The 24022-nt window shown below is 39.6% G+C and overlaps 1 long non-coding RNA gene across 1 annotated transcript; it reads left to right on the forward strand.

Annotated features, from left to right (window-relative positions):
* Nucleotides 1-21443: 21443 nt before the first annotated feature.
* Nucleotides 21444-23580, forward strand: LOC140377804 (uncharacterized). The gene is made up of 3 exons (XR_011930129.1): nucleotides 21444-21821; nucleotides 21897-22019; nucleotides 22456-23580. It is a non-coding gene; the product is annotated as an uncharacterized lncRNA (long non-coding RNA).
* The last annotated feature ends 442 nt before the right edge of the window (nucleotides 23581-24022 follow it).

Here is a 24022-nt window from a genome sequence, read left to right on the forward strand (position 1 = left end):
ACTGAACACTGAACAGTGCAGCTGTCAGCGCTCACGTTCACACTGGACACGACTGGAGCTGACACGGCCTCTGGAAATGTCAAAGAGGAACAACATCAAAGCTCCATCTTCTCTGGTCTGAGAGAATTCACTGGAAAAAGGAAATAAAGGCCTGTACATTACTCCACTATCACTATTCAACTTCTGGACTGGGAAAACTATTAATCTTGTCAGCAAAATGAATTCTCTTGATTTTTGTGAAACTCAGTTAAGCTCCCTCTGATTCGTTTGCTGTCAGCACCAGTGGTAAACGGGCCAATCACATGGCATTTAGTATTTAGGGCCCAGGACAGAGCTGCATTGTAGTTTGGAAATAAAGACTATTTCATTTGTCTGAAACGTGCACACAATGGCACTTTGTACATTTGTGGATCAGAAATAGGACTGTGCTTTTCTGACACAATTTAGATTTTTCTGCTTCTTCCGCTGCTGTGTCGTGTCGACCAATCAGCATGAAGTATTTTTAAACATCCCGGAGCCTTCCCAGACTGATGAGTGAAGGACTCACTTCAGAGTGAGACACAGATCCATCTGGAGTGAGACGTGTACGTTACACCAGATGTTGGGTTTGGATAATGTTAGATGAATTATGCACTAGAACTAATATAATTTTAGTTTCAACAAAGTGCCTTGATAACCAGGAAACAGCTGATGCTAACGTGTGCTAGCTTTGTTTAGTTAATTGTTGTAAAAAACTGCAATCTAACACAAGTTCATATTTGTATTTGCTTTTCATAGGCTTAGGCTAAAAGGCAACATATTTGGTAAGATTCAATCATGTCTTTCTATATATTCAAGTTAATTTATAACATGTCGGCATAAAGAGCCTATGTTTTCTACATTAGTAGTAAGTCTACAGGCCTGTTTAGCCGAAGTCTTATTGCACATAACAACCAGTGTTTTAATTAGTGGGAACAAGGTTTCTATTGTGGAAACATTTTGTCTAATTTTCACCTGAGTCTGCATTCACTCATCTAAAGAAAAGAGTTCAGTGTCAGAAGCGAGACAGAACGCTTCAGAAGCTTCTTCTCTCACGGCCCACTTTGCATCACTTAAATGGCCCACTCCACTCCAAGATGAACCAGTTGAAACATGGTTAACTATGACTATAATGCATTGTGGTTAGTTTTCAGCTTGGCATTGTTGACAGGAAGAGTGTGTGTTGTGTGGGCAGTGTCTGCACTTCTGTCACATGAATGTACTTCAGACTTCATATTGTATGAGAACTGCCTGGGACCTACAAAAACATGCATTATCTTTGCAAATTATACCATAATCACCCATTATAAATATTACTTACCATAAACTTTCAATTCATACAATTTAAAAAGAAGATTTCCCTTTTTAGAGTCGATGGTATAAACTCCAGAGTCACTTTGTTGCAGATGTGACAGAGTGAAGAGTCCAGTGCTGCTGCTCCAGTGAAGTCTGTTTGTGTAAATGTCATCTTCAATCTCAAATACTCCATCAGAAACCAAAGCAATATGATTTTGTCCGAATAAAAAAAATGCTCTCTGCTTCACAGAGTCTGGGAATGTGATGGATGATCCCACAACAGCCGTTAGAGGAACCTTCACTTCAGTCAAACACAAAGGGAAAACTGCAAAGACAAAAAGACATTTGTGCAGTGCTTAAATGTAATAATTTGGAATAAAGATAATTAAACCATCATAATAATTACTTTTACTATAATATTAACACTTGGTACTAACAACAACATGGAGATGATAGTAAAGTAAGTCGTTCTAAACATTTCCTACAGTGTGGAAATGATAAAAAAAGAAGAATAAGCAAAAGTAAATATTAGTATTTACCTGTGAGTAAGAGAGCAGAGCTGAGATGTGACCACATGTTTGAGCTCAGGTTTAGACTCAAATAAAGTGAACTGTGGGACTTAGTGTGTCTAAAGTCAGCCACATCCGCTCAGCTCTGTGTAGAAGGTCACTACGAACATGAAAGGGAAGTAAGTGTGCTGCTCGTGGGCGAGTGGATGGCACGTGAGGCGAGCCGCAGCGTCACAGCGACCATTAGCTGCATGTTATTCCTCAGTCTCATCCCCGTGTCACACTGGACTTTCCTGTCAAATACAAACTACAGAGCAAAAAGAAAATACATCTAATATAGTTCCACATAAAGGACTTTAAAATGAGAGAATAAATCAAAATAAAACGACTCACAAGAATATCATGTACATATTCAGGATCATTTATGAAGCTAAATGAAGTGTGTATTCAGAGTAAACAAACAGCTGGACTTGAGTAACTAATGTCATTCATGAGCCTGATGTTATTCATGTTTTTAGTGAGCACCCAGAGGAAACCTGCTCAGACACAGAGAGAACATGCAAACTCCACACAGAAAGGCCCCAGCGAGCAAAAAACAAGGGGGACGACTGGATCTCAAGAGGAAACCAAGTAGCTGACATCGCAGCAATGAAAGCAGCAAACTATTCTGGAAGTGCGATGGTAGAAAGAAAGGCAGACCAACAAGATGACGAAGAAAATGAACCAGCAGCGAAATCTAAGAAACAGGAAACCAAAAGTGCTGACCCAGAACCAGAACAGAGCATAATTGAATTAAAGAAATCCAAACTGAGGCAGGACCATATGAACACAACCAATGGCGACTCAAGGGAGCAATAAAAGACAAAGATGAAATATGGAGGAATCATGAAGGGAAAGTAGCAGCTCCCACCAAACTACTAAAAATGATGTTTGAAGAATATCACCCACCCATACATCGTGGAGTGAACTCGATGATACGTTTGATGGATCAATGGTGGCACCCCCACATGAAAAAACATCCTACAGTACTGGGTTGATGAATGTCACACCTGCCAGACCATGAACCCTAAGAAAACATAAAAACCTCCGCCTGGAACCTTTACACTCCCAAACTCACATTGTCATGGATTTCACAGACATGGGTCCTGACATGCGCACCAGAGGGTTTCGTTATTAGCTAAGGAAGTAGTACAACACTTTTTGACAGACGTAATTCTCAGGTTTGGCGTACCATTTCAAATAAGATCAGATAATGGTAGTCATTTCACTTCTAAAATTGTGCGGGACGTTCTAAAGGCTCTTAACATTTTACAGAGATTTGGCAGTATCTACCATCCATCTAGTCAAGGTCAGGTTGAGGGTATGAATGCAACTATCAAAAGAAAATTAGCAAAGGTTTGGCAAACTTAAGATAAGATAAGATATTCCTTTATTGTCCCACATGGGGAAATTTCATTGGTGCAACGCAGGTAGAACTAGTAACTTCAAAACTTGACTGGGTCACGGCTCTTCCTTTTGTTCTGATGGACATTAGGAACAGCGTCAACCGGACTACCTGCTACTCTCCACACATGTTGCTGACTGGGAGAGAAATGCACAAACCAATTGGCCCATTCGATATTGACGCTCCATTTGTTGAATGGGACCTATCACACCATGAATATATAAAAAGACTTAAGGCTATAGTGTCTCAAATACACTCCTGTAGACAAATAACCACGGCTGTGGAAGACAGTGAATTGACTGACTCTATTATAGTTAAAACTGGAGACTGGGTGTACATCAAAGTTCACAGAAGAAAGAACTGGACCCAACCCTATCAGACTGGTCCATATAAAGAGACTAAATCCACAGGAAGATCTGTGCAGGTTGATTGCTCTGGTGTGAAGTACTGGTACCACCTCGCCCATTGTGTGAAGAGTCCTACAAACCCAACTGAAAGAACCCTTTGTGAAAGTGCAGGATGACCTCGCACAAGGGACAGCAGCTCTTCCGGATGAAGGAACCTCCTCACCAACCAACCCCGGCCAATAGGATCCAGGAGGAGCAAAAGAAACGGGGGGAGTATTGTAGAAAGATTGAGAATGCTGATCAATACTTTAAAAGTATTTTTTCTAAGTTACTCTTTGTGTTAATCATGTCTATTATTTATGTGTTTTTAGCCCTATGGCTCCTGAATGCATCCCCACATGGACACAATCTGGCCCCAAAGTTTTCTGAAAACGTCAACACCACCAAGGAGGAACATGGAAACTCCATTGAAAATTGGCTAGCGAACGCAAGCAATACAGGTATGAGACAAGGGGCAAGGAATGGACCGAAAAGAGCTATGGGACTGTACTCGACCGCTGACAGACTACCCACAGTAAAAATGCAATGCACCAAGGGTGTCACTTGTGTGATTTCAGTAGATGCATGCCAAATACACCATTGTCCTTGTGAGAACTCTGAATATGAAAAGTTTCTATGCATCAGCCCTGAGATCTGTTATTCCCGTATCAATAGCTATGGTCAAACTCAAAACTCTTATGGTTGTAATTGTGAATCATGGCACTTTGTGATTGCTAATACCGGTGGTGATTGGGGTTATGAACCACCGATTCCCAATTCCTTAGATTTAAAACAAAGATTATTGATTATTAAGGGCAAAACTATTTCTGGCGAAAATTGCGATCCAACAATAATCACTCTAAAAAAATCAGAAAATCACTGATAATGGCACATATGTACTGGGCTCTTATTCCTCTAGGATCAACCCAACAATGGGATTAATGACAATCAATATCTCTGAAAGATCGGCCCCCATAGATGAACCAACCCAATCTCCTGCACCCTCTTACCCCATAGCAAAATATTTTTATGACCTGTCATTAGAAGATATAATCAATTTGGAAACTGGCTCTGATGTCAATATTAACCTATGGCTTGAATGGGTACAGTACACTGTTAAAACAAACAAAAAAGAATCTTGTTTAGCCTGTGCAGCTGCAAGACCCCAGCTTATACCTGCCCCTTTCCCTCTGGACTCACAGTGTTCCTCTGACAATTACAATGACTGCATACATTTACATTTAAGATACCCTACTACAACATCCAAAGACGTACCTGTGACATTCTCTATGGCTGAACATGGCTTTAACTGTTTCTATTTCAACTCTACACTTAGCAGAACCAGTCTTGGTCATTTTCCTCCAATGTATTGCAACACATCTACTAACATTTCCGCCTTTCCCTCATTTCATCAAGCTTTTTTAGAACAGACCTCACCCAGAGCAGACTTATGGTGGCTCTGTGGTGACCTAAAACTCCGAACTATTCTTCCACCACATTGGACAGGTGAATGTGCTCTAGTATTGATGATTTTACCATTCGCTATTGTCCCTGGTACTACTGAAGATTTCAAGTACAACTTACCTCGGCATCCTCACTCTAGATTGTTTAGACGCTCCCTCAACGGCCCCCTGGGATCATTTGACCCAGATGTTTATATAAATTCTGTGGGAGCCCCGGTTCGCGTGCCATATGAGTTTCAGGCACAGAATGAAGTTGTGGCTGGGTTTAAATCTATTTTATTTAGTTGGGCGATATCTAATATTAATGTTCAATGGATAAATTTAATTTATTATAATCAGCAAAGATTTTTGAACTTTACAATAGACGCATTAGAAGGAATTACAGAACCAACCTCACTTATGGCTTGGCAGAATCGCATTGCTCTTGACATGCTCTTAGCTGAGAAATCTGGTATTTGCTCAATATTTGGTGCTGATTGCTGCACATTTATTCCTAACAAGACTGCCCCTGGTGGCAGGGTCTCAAATCTCTCTCTGCTGAACTTGCTAAAAACTCAGATATTGCTGATAACTCATGGTCTGCCTGGTTATACAGCATCTTTGGTCCTTGGGCTGGGCACTGTTGCTTCTGTTTTCACCGCTATCCTTGTTATTATTAGTATTTTGATCATTATTGGATGCTGTGTTGTTCCTTGTCTTAGATCACTTAGAAAACGTTTGATTGCAACTGCTCTTACTAACCAACCTGCACATGTTCTAGCCTTGATGACACACACTGACTCTGTCAATCAAGAATCTGACTCTGATAATGACGAGACTGACATATCTTAAGCCTACAACTGAAAACATGCTTCTTGTCTCACACTGTTTTATGTCCATGATGGGTTATTTTTATTAAATATTTTCTTTTATTGATTTGCTGAATTGTACAATAATTTAATTTGATTTTTAAACATTTAATATGTTTTTGGGGGGTGTACAATCTGTTATTTTGTGAGGTTGTGTCTGGCGCCTCTTTAGTGTGATCACATGTGGATGTGATCAAAAGGGGGAATTGTGGATATTGATCAAATTATTGTCATGCATTTATATTCATTTTCTGTGTCCGATTTATCATATGGGTCACGATGATCTTACTGCATATGGGTCATGATGAACTTTCTGTGTACTTTCTGATTATCTGTGGACTGGTATAAACGATCTTAAAGCTGACGTCATGCCATTTTTACCAGACCCAAACAACAGCTATATAAAACAGAGTTAAATCATGTGGAAAGTCGAATCTCAGCTGCAAGACGAACAGCATGCTACTGTTTTCATCAAATAAAGACCTTGAGAACTACCCTTGCCTCTAGCGTCTGTTATGTTGTTGTTGTTGTTGTTTTATGGCGGCTGGTATCCAAGTGTCACATTGCCGCCAGACTTTATTCTTCAGACTATATTCTTTAGATGATGTTGTTATTGTTGTTATTGTTGTTGTTGTTGTTGCCGCCGACAGACACTGTGTTCCCCAGTGGCCGTCTGTTATACACTAAACTTCGAAGAATAAAGCCTAAAGAATAAACTCTAAAGAATAAAGCCAAAAGAATTAAGTCTAAAGAATAAAGTCTAAAGAAGAAACCCTAAAGAATAAAGCCAAAAGAATTAAGTCTAAAGAATAAAGTCTAAAGAATAAAGCCAAAAGAATTAAGTCTAAAGAATAAAGTCTAAAGAATAAACCCTAAAGAATAAAGCCAAAAGAATTAAATCTAAAGAATAAAGTCGGACGGGGAGACGAATAAAGCCTAAAGAATAAAGTAAAGAATTAAGACTAAAGAATAAAGCCTAAGATGTACGCCGTGAAGTACCAAAGAAGAAGAGTCAGCTCTGGAATAAAGTCTAAAGACTAAAGTCTGGCAGTAACACTTGGATACCAACCGCCACTAAACACCAAGGAGAAAGAAGAAGTTCACTGAGGGGAGAGCCGCTTTTCTACAATGAATTATATGTGGATTTGTGTTTCTTTGCCTTTCCTTGTTGGTGAGTAGCAGGCTGCACGTCTTGGTTGTGTTAAATAGCGTATCTTCTTATTCTTTCGGTATTTGGCATCATAGTGGGTAGATATATGGATGAATTATGCGCCGGTTTGAAGTGTCCTGCTCTCGAGGCCGGTATCGATCTTGATCTTGAGAGCTCTTGGATTTGGTCTTGTCCCTCAGGTAACATGTCTCAGACTTGTATTGGCATTGTTTAGAAAGATACATTAACAGTTAATTTTAGCTGTAGAAGTTTAGGGAAATGTGCGCACGTGTTTCTGCCATTTCTGTCCAGCTCCTGTAGTTTAAAACTGACCGGAAGTAGTTGATGTTGATTAAGTTATTAGTGCGTAATCCCTATTGATCCAAGGGAATGAATGATGATTTAATAGATCTAAGGGAATGATGGGGAAAATGAAGTTTTTTATGATGTCTTACAGTGCCCCCTGCTGGACAGACTAAACTGAAACAACTTTTCACTGATTTTTTTCACTGAACTGATTTGTTCACATATTGTAGTTTATAAAATTAAACTGTTGGATGAAACTATTTGCAATGAATTTAGTTAATAAACAATTTTACCCATATTCATAATGGCACAAAAACAAGTCTTTGTGTCTTTAAATTCTACAAACAAAACATAACTTTGTGTTTGTCTTTACAGCATTGGCCCGTTCTGATGCAGAAGTGAGGGTTCATCTAAAAGCTGTTGTGGGATCATCCATCACATTCCCCGACTCTGTGAAGGAGGAAGGATTTATATTATTGGGATCAAAAACAATTGCTTCTGTTATTAATGGAGCATTTAATATTCACGAGGACATTTACACAAACAGACTTCACTGGAGCAGCAGCACTGGACTCTTCACTCTGTCACATCTACAACAAAGTGACTCTAGAGTTTATATCATCGACTCTAAAAAGGGAAATGTCTTTTTGAAACATTATGAACTCAGACTTTATGGTGAGTAACATCACTTATTTTCTTCAAATGAGACTAAATACAACACATTGTCAGGACGAGATGATATGACACCAAAATGAATCTCATTTTCAGATAAAGGTTTATTTACTCTTATTAAAAACAAATCAGATTTGTTCTTAAGTTCAAACATGTCAAATTAGCTCAGACCCAAGTACATTTTAGAAATACAATTTGATTAATTGCAGGTCATTAAGGCTGCACTAAAGTCTTTTAAAGTTTTAACAATTTGTCATCTAACGTTTGGAAATGAACTAAAATCACCTCTTAACGTTGAGTTAACTTGAGTTATCCAAATCTGGGTTTGTGAAAAGATATAAACAAGAAAGGTATAAACAAAGAAATTCAGTTCATTAGAATATAGATATCTAGTATCTGCCCAAATAATATACAATCTACCAGTGCGTTTGAATGATTATCTATTGTATATTTCACCTGTTTACTTCCTGTATTTCCAGAGGCCGTGTCAGCTCCAGTCGTGTCCAGTGTGAACGTGAGCGCTGACAGCTGCACTGTTCAGTGTTCAGTGAAGCACACGGAGCAGACCACACTGAGCTGGTTCAGAGGAGAACAGCCTGTGGACAGCAGCACATCTGCAGTGCTGCTCCTCACTGTCCAACTGCAGGATTACACCTCCCAGTACAGATGTGTGGCTCAAAACACAGCGGACAACAAGGCTGTTATAGTCAATATAACTACAGTCTGTGAACACAAGGAGACACCATCAGTCTCACATGGTAAGAATTCAAATTCATATAATAATGGGAATAAAACAACAACAACAATTGACCTATAATAATAATGCCGCTATCTTTTGTCTTCTTTGTTAGCTCCTTATATTGTTATTTCCATTGTCTTGGCTGTACTCATCATCGTCCTGGCCTTCGTGCTCTGTGTGGTCAAGATCAAGTGCACTAAAAAGGAATACACACCACCTCAAACAGAAGGCAAGTATACTTTTAACATTTGAAAAGAAAGTCTAAAATTTACAATTTGGATTTATTCCCTGTTGTATTTATTTAATTTTGTCCTTTTGATTTTGGCAGTCACAAAAATGTCTTTTTCATAATCTGGCATCTGTCCAGCAGCAGCACTGAGACATATCACATGAACACTAGAGTTTGGATTGATACACATTATGTCCCTCTTTTATTCATTACTGAATACCAAGAGCCATCAGGAGTTCTACCCTCTAACATCAATTATCAGATGTAGTTATTGCCTTTGGTTCAAAGCTCATCATCATTTATGTAGTTACAGCAGAAGAAGCTTCAAAAGTATACGTTAGACTGAATTTAATACAGAACATTCTTCGATAAATTGTATTACGGTAGTTAGTGTTTCCAAAAGACTATCTCCAGGAGTAGTTTCTGTTTATAAAACTACATGAGTGAAACCATTTTTTGTGACAAAGCCGTCTCTGCTTATTTTAATTTAAAAAAAAAGTTTTAAGTCTAATTAAAAAAGTGTTTTTCTGTAACATGTGAGTATTTATCCAGTAAAACATACAAATCGACCTTTATCAATGGGTCATTGTTTACATCATCATCTACTGACAGTTTGATTGTTTCCATTGAAAACACAGGTCAAACTGTTCATCTCACGTCCGTTCGATTCGGATCAGAAGAATCGACCACCAGTGATTCCCAGCTGAGAGAAATCTGATTCATTGTCTTTCACAGCATTATATGAGCATGGAGCATAGCACTTCACATTTTTGTGACTAACACATTCAGTATTATGATGCTCATATACTTAGAAACTCTTGTTACTGGAACATACATTTGGAGCATCAACGAAGCACAAGTTTGGATCAACACAAACGCACTCACTATTCAGTCTAGTATTCTGATTGTTCTTATTTCAGTTTTTCTACCATATAAATTGCAGTTCCTGAAAAACAAAACAACACATTTAACAAAAGCAGATGTAAAAGTGTTTTGAGAGTTGACTACACTGTTAGAAATGATCATGATCATTTGTTCACCCTTGTTACTGTTTGTCATGTGTGTACTTTAGATCCATACAGATACTTTGTCAGTAAAATAAAGGAGACTGTAAAGAGTTAGTGTTGTTTTTATATTCCATGTTTTGTGTTGAACTGTGTCTGACTTTGTCTGGTCCTTGTCTGGTCTCGTGTTCCACTCGTGGTCTGCACCTCGACGTGGTGAGTGGGATTTAAACATGGATCTGTTATATTTCCATGGCTTTAATCTCAGACTGGATAATATATTGCACGTGGAAAGCTGTATTTGCTGAGAAAGATACAAATGGTTTAGTCCTTTGGGTAAACGTAGCATTCAGAGCCCTTCATTTAAATGTGTCTTGGTTGTGTCAATGTCGTCTCTCGTTGTCCAGGAGTGTTCCATTGTAGAAGTGGCTTCAGTTGTAGTCATCTGGACACTGGAAGTTGCCCTTCCAGAGAAAGCAGCAGTTTATCAGCTCACAGCAAGTCCATCTCAGCTCGTGGCCTTAAATGCAGTGGCAGATGTTATCTATATCTTATATAAGATATATGATATATCTATCAGATATCTTGTGGTTTCAGCCTCTCTTCTACTTCCATCACTAGTTGAAAACTTCTGGTTAAACGTCTGTTGAAGTTAAGATTTGTGCTGGAGCTTATTAAATGTACTTGGACGTTTTAAACACTGTTTATTTGATTATCTGATAAATAAATCTGTGATTTTAAGAATAGTTTCTAACCGGTTCTGCCGATACTTTTCTTCAAATCTAATGAGTTATGATTTTTAGATGGTATTTAGTTAATTGAGTGTATAATCTGGTGCCGTCGTTATCGTTATTTGCTAAATATTCCAGTAACATCAATCACGAGGCATTTCTCTTTGAGACACTACAGTGTATAATGAAAGAAAAGGAAATAGTATGACGTCAATTTCTGGGATGGTGCCACTCCATATATGGTGATGGTGTTTGATCCAATGACTGACAAAACCCAGACTAAACCCAGACCAAACCAGGTCCAGGACCCGGAGGCGCTGAGCACAGGATACGGAGCAGTCTCTGATTATAAACTCGACTTGTGATCCATAAACGAGGGCAGGGGGCAGCAGAGCCACAGATGATCCTGAAGCGAACACCCCCAGACTGCTGCGATGACCCGCATTAGTCCCGGTGCCAGGCCTCTGAGCCCTTGGTGATGTTGTCACCCAGTGTGGAGAGTTTACAGATGTGTGAGTGGACTTCTCGTGCAGAACCTGTGGCACTCGCTGCGAGCTCAGTCCCAGTTTGACCCGATGATTGGAGCTCTGTCCTCACGATACTGCACGAGTCACATGCAGCACTGCTCCGTTACACACAGCTGGACACCTGAATGCTCGGTGCTGCGTGGTCCAGAGGGCACGAGAACAGAGCACACACTGTGGTCAGCTCCGGAGATGAAAGGCTGATCGGACGTGTGGATCTTGTGTTGTGCAGTTTGTGCCAGTTTTACACAGCCTCGGACAAGGATTTTGGGTGAATGTGATGTCACGGTGAATATTTAACAATATCATGTACATATTCAGGATCATTTATGAAGCTAAATGAAGTGTGTATTCAGAGTAAACAAACAGCTGGACTTGAGTAACTTTCTTCTTTCTGTTAAGTTAATTTCATTGAGACCGAGACGTGCACAATAAACACAAACCTGAAGGAGAGATGCTTTGTACCAGGTTGTAGCTCAAGTGCTAATGTCATTCATGAGCCTGATGTTATTAACTCCCACCATGGGGCGATCGATTCGCTGGCTTAGGGGCCAACGTCACTCAGTGGTTAGAGCAATGGGTAGAGCGTTGGTGTGGGACGCATGAACTGGGTTCGAATCCCGCAGTGGCTTCAGTTCTCTTTACCTGTTTCATTGGTTGTTTTTGTTGAACTGATGTGTGATTGGCTGCATGTAGAAAGTGAGCGGGAGGGTAGAAACAGCACGTCATGCAATCTGAGCGATTTGGCCTTTTCTACATCATTTAACTGAGGTTTTGCACAAAGTGAAGGACATAAATAAGAGCAGATCGACTGAAAAAAAGAGACATTCAGAACATGTGCTGAAAAACAAAGTTTATCTAACGTAGAATAGACAACAACAGCACATGATCGTTCAAACCATGAATTCATTGTGGTTGTAGCAGTGGCTCAGGTTTTATTCATCTACAAAGCTAAAGCAGAGAAACTACAGGACAAACAGCTCACTGAGGAAGTTGTTTGCTAAAGGTAAGACTGACTTCTTCTTAAAAGGCTAACTACCCTGGACAACAGAGCATCAGTCTGTGGACCTTAGTGTTGTGAGTTCGAGCCCTGTCAGGGGCATGTTTTTCATATTTGTTTTGTCACTGATTGGTTTAAAGAACATCAAGATGTGCAATTTCTTAAATAACTAAATGTCACCTCTGCTGTTCTGTTCAACGTTTTGTGGAGGGAGGAGCTCTCTCAGAAGGCAGAAAGTCTGTCTTTGCCTTTGGAGGGTCACTGTCTGCAACTGTCTGTAACTGCACTAAAACCACATCATATTGGCCCAAATGAACCCCCTCCCTTTCTTTTTGGGCTAAGCCCCGGATGTTTAGAATGTCTGGCTCCGCCTCTGGTGAGCACCCAGAGGAAACCTGCTCAGACACAGAGAGAACATGCAAACTCCACACAGAAAGGCCCCAGTGAGCAAAAAACAATGAATAATATGTGTATTACAACATTAAAAGGACAATAATTAAAAAGAGTGCAGAAAAGTCCAGATCAGTCCCTGCTGTGTATTTAGTAAAACTCTGGAGGAAGTGTCATGAGCACTGTTGCTGTAGCAACCAGTTTCCAGTGCCAGGCAGTGCCACTCAGATCAAGCCACTCCCACTCACAGTTGTTTGCGACTTTTCTGCAAGACACAAAATGGTAAGAGAAATAAACTTATCATAGACTTATGCAAACACACCTTGTGTGCTAAATGTAAGGCTGTGTTTTATACATTTAAATGATTTTAACCTAAATGCAGAGTTGTTTTATTGCATGTTATTGAGTTCCTTCTTGTTGTTGAGCAAAGCTCAAAGTGTCAGATCATGTTCTTGTGTCAGGACTGACCACGTCTGCTGCTGGATTTGGTTTGGTTTGCAGTGGATTTGCATGACAAATGTTTGATTAGTCACTATATTATATGTATGAAGTCTGGTTTTAGGGGGAAACTCTTTTGTGACAAGTTTAAGTGAGAACAGTTTGTTTGCACTTTCACTTTCACCTTAAACTTTAGAAGAGACACTTTTAGATTGAACCAGTCAGAAATGGACAAAAACTTGGACATGCAAAAGCTTTTTTTCTAGTTAAAGGCTGTTTGTTTGTGTTTGTTTGTTTGTGTTGTGGCTGATATTTGCTCAAATCATTGATGATCTGTTTGAAAAGTCAAATGAAAGTGCGCAAACGCAAATAGTTACGCAACAGATTTATGTTTGTTGCTGGACGCAGGTGTAGTAACACCAGATGACCTGATGGTGGCAGCCTTGTTTAGTCAAATGTAAACTTTACAAAACCTGCACCTTTTGTTTGTGGTTGAGGAATATTTTTGGCTCGATTTCCAGTAACTTTTGTTGCACAACATTTAAGTTCATGTGAAGTTTCACTGTGTTATTTTCTACACGTGTCTTTGATGCACTTATTTAATCATTTATTTTGTTGTGTAGTGTGGGTTACTTCAGTTATTTAAGTCTACAGTAAAACTATAGTTACATGTTTTTATTGGAGTAAGTGTAAGCAATATGTATATTTTGTGTTGGTGCCATTAAATAATTAGACTGAGCTGTGTTTTTAATAGTGTCACAGCTGTAATACCCACACCCACCACCAGGCGAAGGCATTGTATAGTATGTGGGATTTGAACATGGATATATCAAATTAAACTTCCATGGATTTGAACTGATTTCTTTGATGTTGGGAAACAATTCTTTAAGGCTTAATGTTTCCCAGGTTTGTAAAACATCACGTGTCCATCAAACTGCCATAAACATTTACCACAGGCTTCATCACCTGCTGCACGCGCCACTAGAGGTCACCATCTCATTCCATTCCATTTATTCATAACAAAGTCCAAAATCACAACTGCAGTTTCCTCAAAGGGAGACCGGGACTTTTCAATGTCCCAGCATCCCCTGTCCTGAGACAAATGTCCCAGCATCCCCTGTCCTGAGACAAATGTCCCAGCATCCCCTGTCCTGAGACAAATGTCCCAGCATCCCCTGTCCTGAGACAAATGTCCCAGCATCCCCTGTCCTGAGACAAATGTCCCAGCATCCCCTGTCCTGAGACAAATGTCCCAGCATCCCCTGTCCTGAGACAAATGTCCCAGCATCCCCTGTCCTTAGACAAATGTCCCAGCATCCCCTGTCCTGAGACAAATGTCCCAGCATCCCCTGTCCTGAGACAAATGTCCCAGCATCCCCTGTCCTGAGACAAATGTCCCAGCATCCCCTGTCCTTAGACAAATGTCCCAGCATCCCCTGTCCTGAGACAAATGTCCCAGCGTCCTCTGTCCTTAGAATCAGAATCAGAAAAGGTTTATTGCCATTGAACAGAATTCACAAACATAGAACTTTGATGATTTGGTGCAACATAAAACAATGAACAATGATAAAATAATCTTTATAAAGTCAAATAAAAAAAACATTAAAATCTGCTTTAGGATGAAAATAGGCTTACAATGTCCACAACATGTACAGTTGAATGTACAGATGCAGTAAGTGATAAATGAGAGTTAAAGTGTTTAAGAAGTGTTCAGACCCTGGACCTTCTTCTCCACAAGGACAAACTAACAAACCTTTTCATCAGTGAAGGTCGTCATCTTCTTGATAGATAAAGTATTTACTTTGGAGCTCGGCAGGAAGCGTCTGGGGAGCAGAAAGGTCAACAACGCTCATGATGCAGAGCAATGGTTCATCCTCCTTGAATTATTGCAGTTTTGTTTATGTCATGTGGATTATTTGGGAGGGTTTTTTGAATGGAGAGGTCGATCTTCTGTCAGTGGAAACGTGATTTTGAGTCAAAATCAGACTTTGGAGGACGAAATGTTGTGTTAATAGAGCAGATTAAAAGTCTGTAGTTTATGTTGATGAAATTACTAAAAGCAATTTTTTCCTTTGTTTTTGAAAAGACCTCATAGAATTAAATAAAAAATTGAGATGGATCAATATGAGAAAATTGTGATATTTCCCCTCATTTCGCCCGAGGAACGAGACAAGCCACAGAACAAACATAACCAAGTGATCAGTTTGAGCCATGAACAGAGAGAATCACGAGTCCATGAATGTCTTTGGGCCAGAACCCTGCACTTTTATACTTTTATACTTTTATACTTTCTACTGCAGTGACATTAGAAAGTATCAGTATTCAGAGGTGCAAGTCACAAGAAAGTCGAGTCATAACTCTTCAAGTACGTCAAGTTTTTAGTACTAGACTCTCTAAAGTCTTTATGTTCAGACACTTATACAAGACAATAAACAAGACAATCCACGTGTCCACAGCCTGGAAAATCCAACAGGAACAAACAAACAAACAAACAAACAAACAAACAAACAAACATTGAGACATATTTTAAATGGAAAAATATATTTTATATATATATTTGTCTTTTAATAAATCATTTTTGACAGAAATGTGTCCCTGGCTGTTCTCGCTGGTGTCAGGCAAATTCCTTCCTTCCTGATTAGAAGATTTTGTGAGAACCTAAATAGTATTTTGATTTGAATTTTGAGTGATTTTAATCTATTGCAGTGACAATGACCATCGTCATGTCAGATTATATGTGCCAAATCCTAAACCCATGTGCCACATCAGATGCCACTAACACGCATCATTTTCATGAGTTTGTCTTTGCTGCTTCTTTAAGAGGAAGAAGTAAAGAAAATTCCCCAATAAGTCCAACGTATGTTTTCAGCAAAATAAAGAGATAGATTTAGTCTTGACAAATATATCATATTTTGCAGCTAAAGTAAATGTTTTAAGGTCTTGTTTGTCCTACTCACACTTTCTCAACACAGAGATAACACAGAGATTACTGTTTACAACAGTAATGTTCCATTTTCCTACTCCTGATCAGTATTCAGGGGACGTGCATGAGTGGAGGAGTGTCAGAATCAGAATCAGAATCAAGTTTATTGCCATTTGTCAATGAACAGGATTCACAGACAAAGGAACTTGTCCTGGTGGTTCAGTGCAACACAAACATAACACTGAACAATGAATACAAAAACAATGGACAATAAATAACTACCGGGTATTAAAAATAGGTGAATAGAGTAAAAAATAGACATGATATGGACATAAAATGAAGTATGTGGTGCAATAAAAAGTCAACAGTGAGTGCAAAGTGCTTAGGAAGTGTTCATGAGTCCAACGGCAGAGGGAAAGAGACAGGAATGCACACAACCCGCCGCTGCACACAAACCTGTCTGAAACGTGTCATGTGATTTCCTGTAAACATCAGTGGCCCCTGCACTTGATTAAATGTGTACATAAAAACCAGATCATTTTCATTAGTCACCAGTGCCCCTGCCGGCGATCGTGTGTTTTATTCAAGTAACATACAACGCTATCATATCGTTAAGAGAGCTACAATTTCTTTCTGCTATGGAAAACCAATATGATCACACTCCGACACTTTGGAGGGTTATTACCCCCCACGAGACCGAGGGTTCACGGGTCCGAAGCTGTGTGTCCGTGCAGCTCTCCTCGCCTCCCTTTGCCCCACACACTGCTTTTTGGACTTTTCTAGTGTTGATGCACTTTTTATGATTAAACTCACGTATTTTCCATAACCGACTTGTTTCTGTGCATAGCCTGAGCTCCTTATCGTATTATTAATGAATGAATGAACTCAAATAACCCAGAAGTTTCAGCTGCGCCGCGGCTCTGTAGACACTCCCGTCTTGGCCAGCTGAATTTTCCTTTTTGACTATCAATCCTACGGTGATCGGATCACGCGTTTCTATATATACATATATCATTTCTATACTTTGATCAAATGAGGACATAAAGCGGAGGATTCGAGATGTTCCCGTGTTATTTTTACATACACAGTACAACATGGTGTGTATAGTTGTGAGCAGCTGGTGCACTAAACGTGATGAGCCCCAGTGCGTGTCTTCGTGCTTCGTGAGCATTTTACAGACTGACCACATCCCGATGCCGTCTGCACCTTCACTTTAGCCTATGAGGAACTTTCAGACCAGTGAACTTTTAAAACCTTCGGACTTGTGAACCTTCGGTCTCGTGTGGGGTAACCACGTGTGGCGTAAATGACGCGCAAATACAGAGATGATGTCATGTTTCCACTAAAGTACAAACATGTCAGACCAGAGTTGATGATTAAAAAGGCCTAATGTTTTGGTTCTTGTCACATTTCCTTCACTTTCCTTCATGTGATCTAATGTGAAGTCTGTGATACTCAGGGTGATTTAGGGGCTTTGCCCGGACATGATCCTGCACGTCCCAGAGTCCTGGTCGCTGGTCGCTATCTCAGCAGAGATCAGTGCACTTGGTAATGCCTTTCACAAAGGCCTCAGCCGAGCTGATGCTTGGACTGAGGTCAAGAGGGAACACTGGTAACAGCACAACCCACTTATATCACAGACACTTTGGGTAAAAGTATTTGTCTGCTGTTTGTGCGAGTGGAAAAGTACTCAGATGATGAGTTGAAATACAATATTCAGAACACAATGAGACTAAACATCTAACCTCATAAACTGAGCTGATCCACCATCTGATATATTAAACACAGAGAGAAAGCTATCGCCCTCTTACAGTCAAATAAACCATTCTGGGATGAACTGTGAACAACTGAATACATCTTTATAGAGATTCTGCCTTGACTTTTACTTTATTTCAAATCCCTAAATCTCATTTTTAGTGAAATTAGCTCCAGAAGAATGATCAAAACCAAACACAAGCAGAACTAGTGTCAATCAGACCTCACACTCCAGAGTCAAGCAGAAACTACAGCCTCAGCTTCACAAAGAGTCCAGCCAGTTTGATCTGGGGCTCATTTTAGTCCGGCCTTCTAGAGAAAAGAGGAGCTGACATTAAGATTTAGAGCCCAATGTTTCTGAAGTCGAATCAAACCAATGTCCTGCTTTGACCTCCTTTAAGTCGCACTCTGGACGTCATGTTTTGTCTCGTCATTGCTCTGGTCTGCCTGTGCACACATTCTGCCTGTGCACACATTCTGCCTCTGCACACATTCTGCCTCTGCACACATTCTGCCTGTGCACACATTCTGCCTCTGCACACATTCTGCCTCTGCACACATTCAGCCTGTGCACACATTCTGCCTCTGCACACATTCTGCCTCTGCACACATTCTGCCTGTGCACACATTCTGCCTGTGCACACATTCTGCCTCTGCACACATTCTGCCTCTGCACACATTCTGCCTGTGCACACATTCTGCCTCTGCACACATTCTGCCTCTGCACACATTCTGCCTGTGCACACATTCTGCCTGTGCACACATTCTGCCTCTGCACACATTCTGCCTGTGCACACATTCTGCCTGTGCACACATTCTGCCTCTGCACACATTCTGCCTCTGCACACATTCTGCCTCTGCACACATTCTGCCTCACATTCTGCCTGTGCACCCATTCTGCCTGTGCACACATTCTGCCTCTGCACACATTCTGCCTCACATTCTGCCTGTGCACACATTCTGCCTGTGCACACATTCTGCCTGTGCACACATTCTGCCTGTGCACACATTCTGCCTGTGCACACATTCTGCCTGTGCACACATTCTGCCTGTGCACACAAGAAGCTGTTCACGTAGATCCTTTTGTGCACAAACTGTCAGAGCAAACGTGTCTGAAAAGTCATGTGATTTCCTGTAAATATCAGTGGCCCCTGCACTTGACTAAATGTGTACATAAAAACCGGATCATTTTCATGAGTCAGCAGATATCTGTGCCCCTGCATGAGCCCATGAGTCATCAAATATGCATAAACTCATTATAATTTAACAAGACCTTTTGAAAATAGGAGAGTTAAGAGCCAAAGCTGTGTATTCATTAAATAAAGAATAGTAGTATTTTATTGTATCGTTTGTGTTGTGACAATATTGTTAAGATAAAAAGCAAGTTTGAAACCTGTTGTGTTTTTGTTATTCTTATTCAAACTTAATTAAAAGTTGACTGTGCCACATTAGAGCACACACGTTAGAGCTCGGCCTGTGATGCTCCACAGTGCAGCATTACATGTGTCACAGAGGCATTCATTCTTCAGGACTAAAATCAGCTGTAATGATATAAGTTTATACTTTGGAACATTCCAGGTGAAGCAATTAACATCTCCATGGAAACAAGCAGGTAGTGGACCCCCCACATGAAAGGTGACAGACTGGCCCTTTAAAAGAGGCTTAAGTCTGTCTGACGATACATCAGACTGTGCCTCCTGTTTGAAACTATTCTTTCTATTCCTTCTGTTTTCTGTTGTTTTCTGTTGTTGTTGTTGTTGTTGTTGTTGTTGTTGTTTGTAGCACTGCTGTTTTAAAGTGCTCTGAATAATGTTGGATTTGAAGAAACTGTGTGTGACCAAACCATAAGTTACATAAAAGTACAAAGAGCTCAAGCTGAAACTGTTACTTTGCTGTGAATCACTTTTTACCTGTTGTGCTAATCGGCCGTTGCTATTTAGTGCTAATTCTTTCCCTTTCAAAATAGACTCAAAAACACTCATGAGTCTATTTTGGACTCATAATAATCCAAAATAGACTCATGTGGAAACAGCTTTAAGGCAGAGACCATTTTCAGTTTTGATTTTATGTTTTTGTGGGTGTGAAATGTGTGATATTTGAACTATCACTGTCTCCAATTCACATTCTCAGAACTGATTTGACAAGTCCAACACACATGAAGTACAGCGAATAAAAGTAACAACGTAGAAGAAAGACTCTTGTCAGCGTGTACAAAAATACAAAATAAATCCAACTTTTGAACAGTGGAAAGTCCTAAAAACGACGCCTACAACAAGAAGCTAAAAACTATAAATATTTTGTGCTAGTTTTTGTCTCATATGAGCTAAAAAAACAACCTGAAACATCATAAATCATTTAAAACATTTGTGTGTTCTAAAAAAACACCTTAGTTTAGTAATAGTTTAATCGTAATTTAACAATAGCTGTTTGAAGGTCTAGAGTTTGTCAGCATCAGTTTGAACTGATCAGTAAATATGAAAGGCTCATTGCATTTTAGTCATAAATAAACCTGTGAGAAGATTTGGAAACAAAGAGAGTGAGACACATTTACATTTGAAACAGTTTCGCTCTGAAGATGAACATAAACCAAACAAACTAACACTTCAAACTTCAATCTCAACAAAGCAAATAGTGTCATTTGATGATCCTTTTGTAAATAGAACTAACTGTGTGTGACCTCATTTACAACAATGACACAAACGTCAGCCTCGTTTAAAAGCCAAAAGGAAAAGAGTCGACTCAGAACTGAGCAGACGAGTTCTGAGGGACGATCCCCAAGTGCAATCCTGAAATCCAGAGCTCCCACATTTCCAGCATCTTTTACAAACACGTACTTGTAATATTAAGTATGTACATGATTCATGATTCACTTGAAGAGGAACTAGGATTTACATCATGTCTAGTATTGTGGTTAGAACGTGAGCATAATGTGTCTTTGTCCTGAAAACAAAGTGCTCATCCTGTGAAAACACACATTGTTTATCATCTCTGAATCCCTTTAATTCCTTTAGACAAAGGCTTTATCACTGTCACTGGCACTAATCCTTTAGACAGTTAGAAACCCGAGGCCAGTTGTGTAGAAATATAGCGTTTCATTTGACCTGTGACCTGTGGAGTTTGTGGGCGGAGCCAAAGTGGGCGGTGAAACGGAGCAGCTGCAGGAGCTCACACTTGACTCTGACTGTCCTGGAGGAGACATGCTTCCACCACAGCTCATCTCACTGCTACTGTCAGCTTTAAGTAAGAACATTTGAACTTTTTATAACTTTACTGATCCTGTCACATTCATCGCTCTGTGTCATGACTTTATTCATTTATTTATTCCTCTGTCATGCTTCACATTTACCGTTGCTTATCTCTTAAAGGTTTATTGCTGTGGAATGTAAAATAGTTTCATATAAAAGGCTTTTTCAAGTGGAAGTTGGTACTTACTGCACAAAAGTATTTTATTTCATAAAACGTTGTCTTTGTAAATATGTCTTCAAAGTGACTCAAACAAATAATTAGCTTATCTTTTTAGATAAAGTTGCTTGGATTGCGTTCATTGTTTCATTGTATGTTTGTGTTTTACGGTTAAATAAATTAAACTGAGCATTTTCTTATTATTCATCTTTTAACAAACACATGAGACTAAAACACACTAAACTAAATATTGTCCTTCTTGTCTTCCAGCGCTCGTGGGTTTGTCCCGAGCAGCAGAAGAACCCAAACCTCTGCAGGTGAAGGCTGGAGACAGAGTGACACTGGACAGTCCAGTCTCCTCTCAGTGTGAGCCCCGTCATGTCGTGTGGGACGTAAACACACAGACCCTGGTGCTGTTTGACCAGGGACAGGATCGACGTGAGCCTCCAGACAGTTATAAAGGCCGTCTGAGTCACATGACTGGATCTCTGAAGATCTCTGACCTCAGAGCTGGAGACTCTGGACTCTACACTGGACAAATCACCTGTGGAGACGGGTTTATGCACCAGGTCCAGTTCAATGTGACTGTTGTGGGTGAGCTCAGACATTTGTCCTTTAATAATGAATCTGTTCTGTTCGTTCTGGTCATTCATGTCTTTGATGTGACAGACGCAGCTCCAGTGATACATCCAGAGTCACCTTTGACCTCTGGCTCTGAGGCGAGACACCACTGGACTGAAGGAATCTGTGGCTTCTTTTTCCTCTGTGTTTCCATTGGATTATTACTCATAGGTGAGAATTCATGTCAAGTGGATTCAGCTCAGGCTCAAATCAGCTTTTACCTTCACAAGTGGAGGAAAGAGAAGTAAAAATAGAGTTGTACTCAATTACAGGTAAAAGTATAAAACATGTACTGTAGTATTAGTTAGTTACATTTAATCACAATTTCAGATCAATATTTCATACACAATATGAAAAAATGAAATAGTTTCAAACCACAATTTGCATGTCCTTTGAGCTCCCGCTGCAGTGTAGTGAGTTTGTAAGTTTAGAAAGACAAGTACATGTATATAAAGTACAATTACCCTGATTACAGTAACAGTAGTATTTCTCTTCCACCCTTGATTACCACGACATCCGTCAGAACAAACTGGAGCTTAATCAACACACAGGCTTTTATTATTCATTATGAACTACCATTTTATAAGTGACAACATTGTGCTTTCAGCTCATTGTGAGAAGAAGAAGCCGGGACCTGAAGTCACAGACATGTATCTCTCAGCTCACTGACTCTGTCCCTGCTGCGAGTCCAACTCCTGAACAAACTCACACTTCTCCTGATGCAGTAACAGTCCTGAACGTTTAAGAAGGAGTACAATCCTCCTTTTGAAACTGACACGTTTAAAAAACATCAGCCACAACATCACTGCTGCTTCAAAAACATTTATATTGTGTGTTTTTAATGTTTCTGTAAATGATTTGATTGTATTTATACACAATGTTTGTCCATGAAGGTTCTAAATGTTCATTCAATTCATATTTATTTCATTGACTCGAATCACAAGTCTGTTTTACTTTTGTTCTATTTGCAAAGACATCTGGGTAAATATGTGTGGGAATGGAAAATAGGGCACCCCCAAAATTGATTTTATTTCATGTTATAATTTATTTAATATAATTTTTGTTGTTAGAAAGACAGACTGTGTTAGAGTCGCTCAGATTTGCATTGGTGTAGTTCCTATGCCACACCACAAGGGGAGCTCTATCATCTGTGTATCTGTGGCGTCTGCTCAAAGTAAAACTGTTTCCTGTAGCAACAGCGCGTGACAAGGACATTTAAAGATGTTTGTCTTTGTTACAGGTTAAAGCGGTTTAACGAATGTTAATATGAGAACTGTGAACTTTGATGAGGCAATAGTGTGACAGTTCAGGCCGAAATTGTCTTTAAGATTATGATGTTGAAGCCTGGTTGTTGTAACTTTGTGCTATGCTAACAGCAGTATGCTAATATGCTAATAGAAACAAGGGTGATTCACCAGGAGAGAACAAAATTACACTTTTGTTAAATCTAAAAACGTTCTAAAAGAGCAAACACACATTTCTGTCACAGATTTATTTATGTGTTTTGTATTATGTTATAATTTCATATTATCTTTGGCTATGATGCATTGATACAAAGTAGAACTGTTTCCTGTAGCAAAACAGAGCGTGACATGGACATTGAAAGATGTTTGTCTTTGTTACAGAAATAAATATGAATGAAACTGCACTTCAATATGAGCGTAATAAATTAGATGGGCTACAGCGGCATAAGTAATCCATATTTAAAGTAACAATATTATAGTGTGAAACTGTTTCCCCTGATGTGGCTTTAGTTCAGGAGATTTCAAACTGCAGTGACAGGTTTTTAGCAGAAATGCATTTGCTATAATTAGAAAAATGAGTACTTGATTAAATATTTCACTTTTGTTATATATTTGTGAATATGGTTTTGTTGTCTGTAAAGAAGATGTTCTGAATTGTTTGTGGTTTGCTTTGTTTGACTGAGTATCTGATTTATGTGTATTTATGCTTTATTTGTCATGATTTTGATGATGTAAATGCCATTTCCGTCCCGAAGGGAAGAGAGAGAGAGAGAGAGAGAGAGAGCTGAGTCTGCTCTTTTATCTGACCTGGGAGGAGGGGCCTAGAGTGGGAGTGGCTTTAACTCTTAGTCAAACTTATCCTCAGTTTGGACAAATATAACTTAAACACAAATACACAACATTGTCAATGATCACACATCAATAGCAGGT

The sequence above is a fragment of the Eucyclogobius newberryi genome, unplaced genomic scaffold (genome assembly GCF_026437365.1).
Source record: "Eucyclogobius newberryi isolate DKJ021-1_F unplaced genomic scaffold, fEucNew1.0.hap1 SCAF_4, whole genome shotgun sequence".
NCBI classification, from domain to species: domain Eukaryota; kingdom Metazoa; phylum Chordata; class Actinopteri; order Gobiiformes; family Gobiidae; genus Eucyclogobius; species Eucyclogobius newberryi.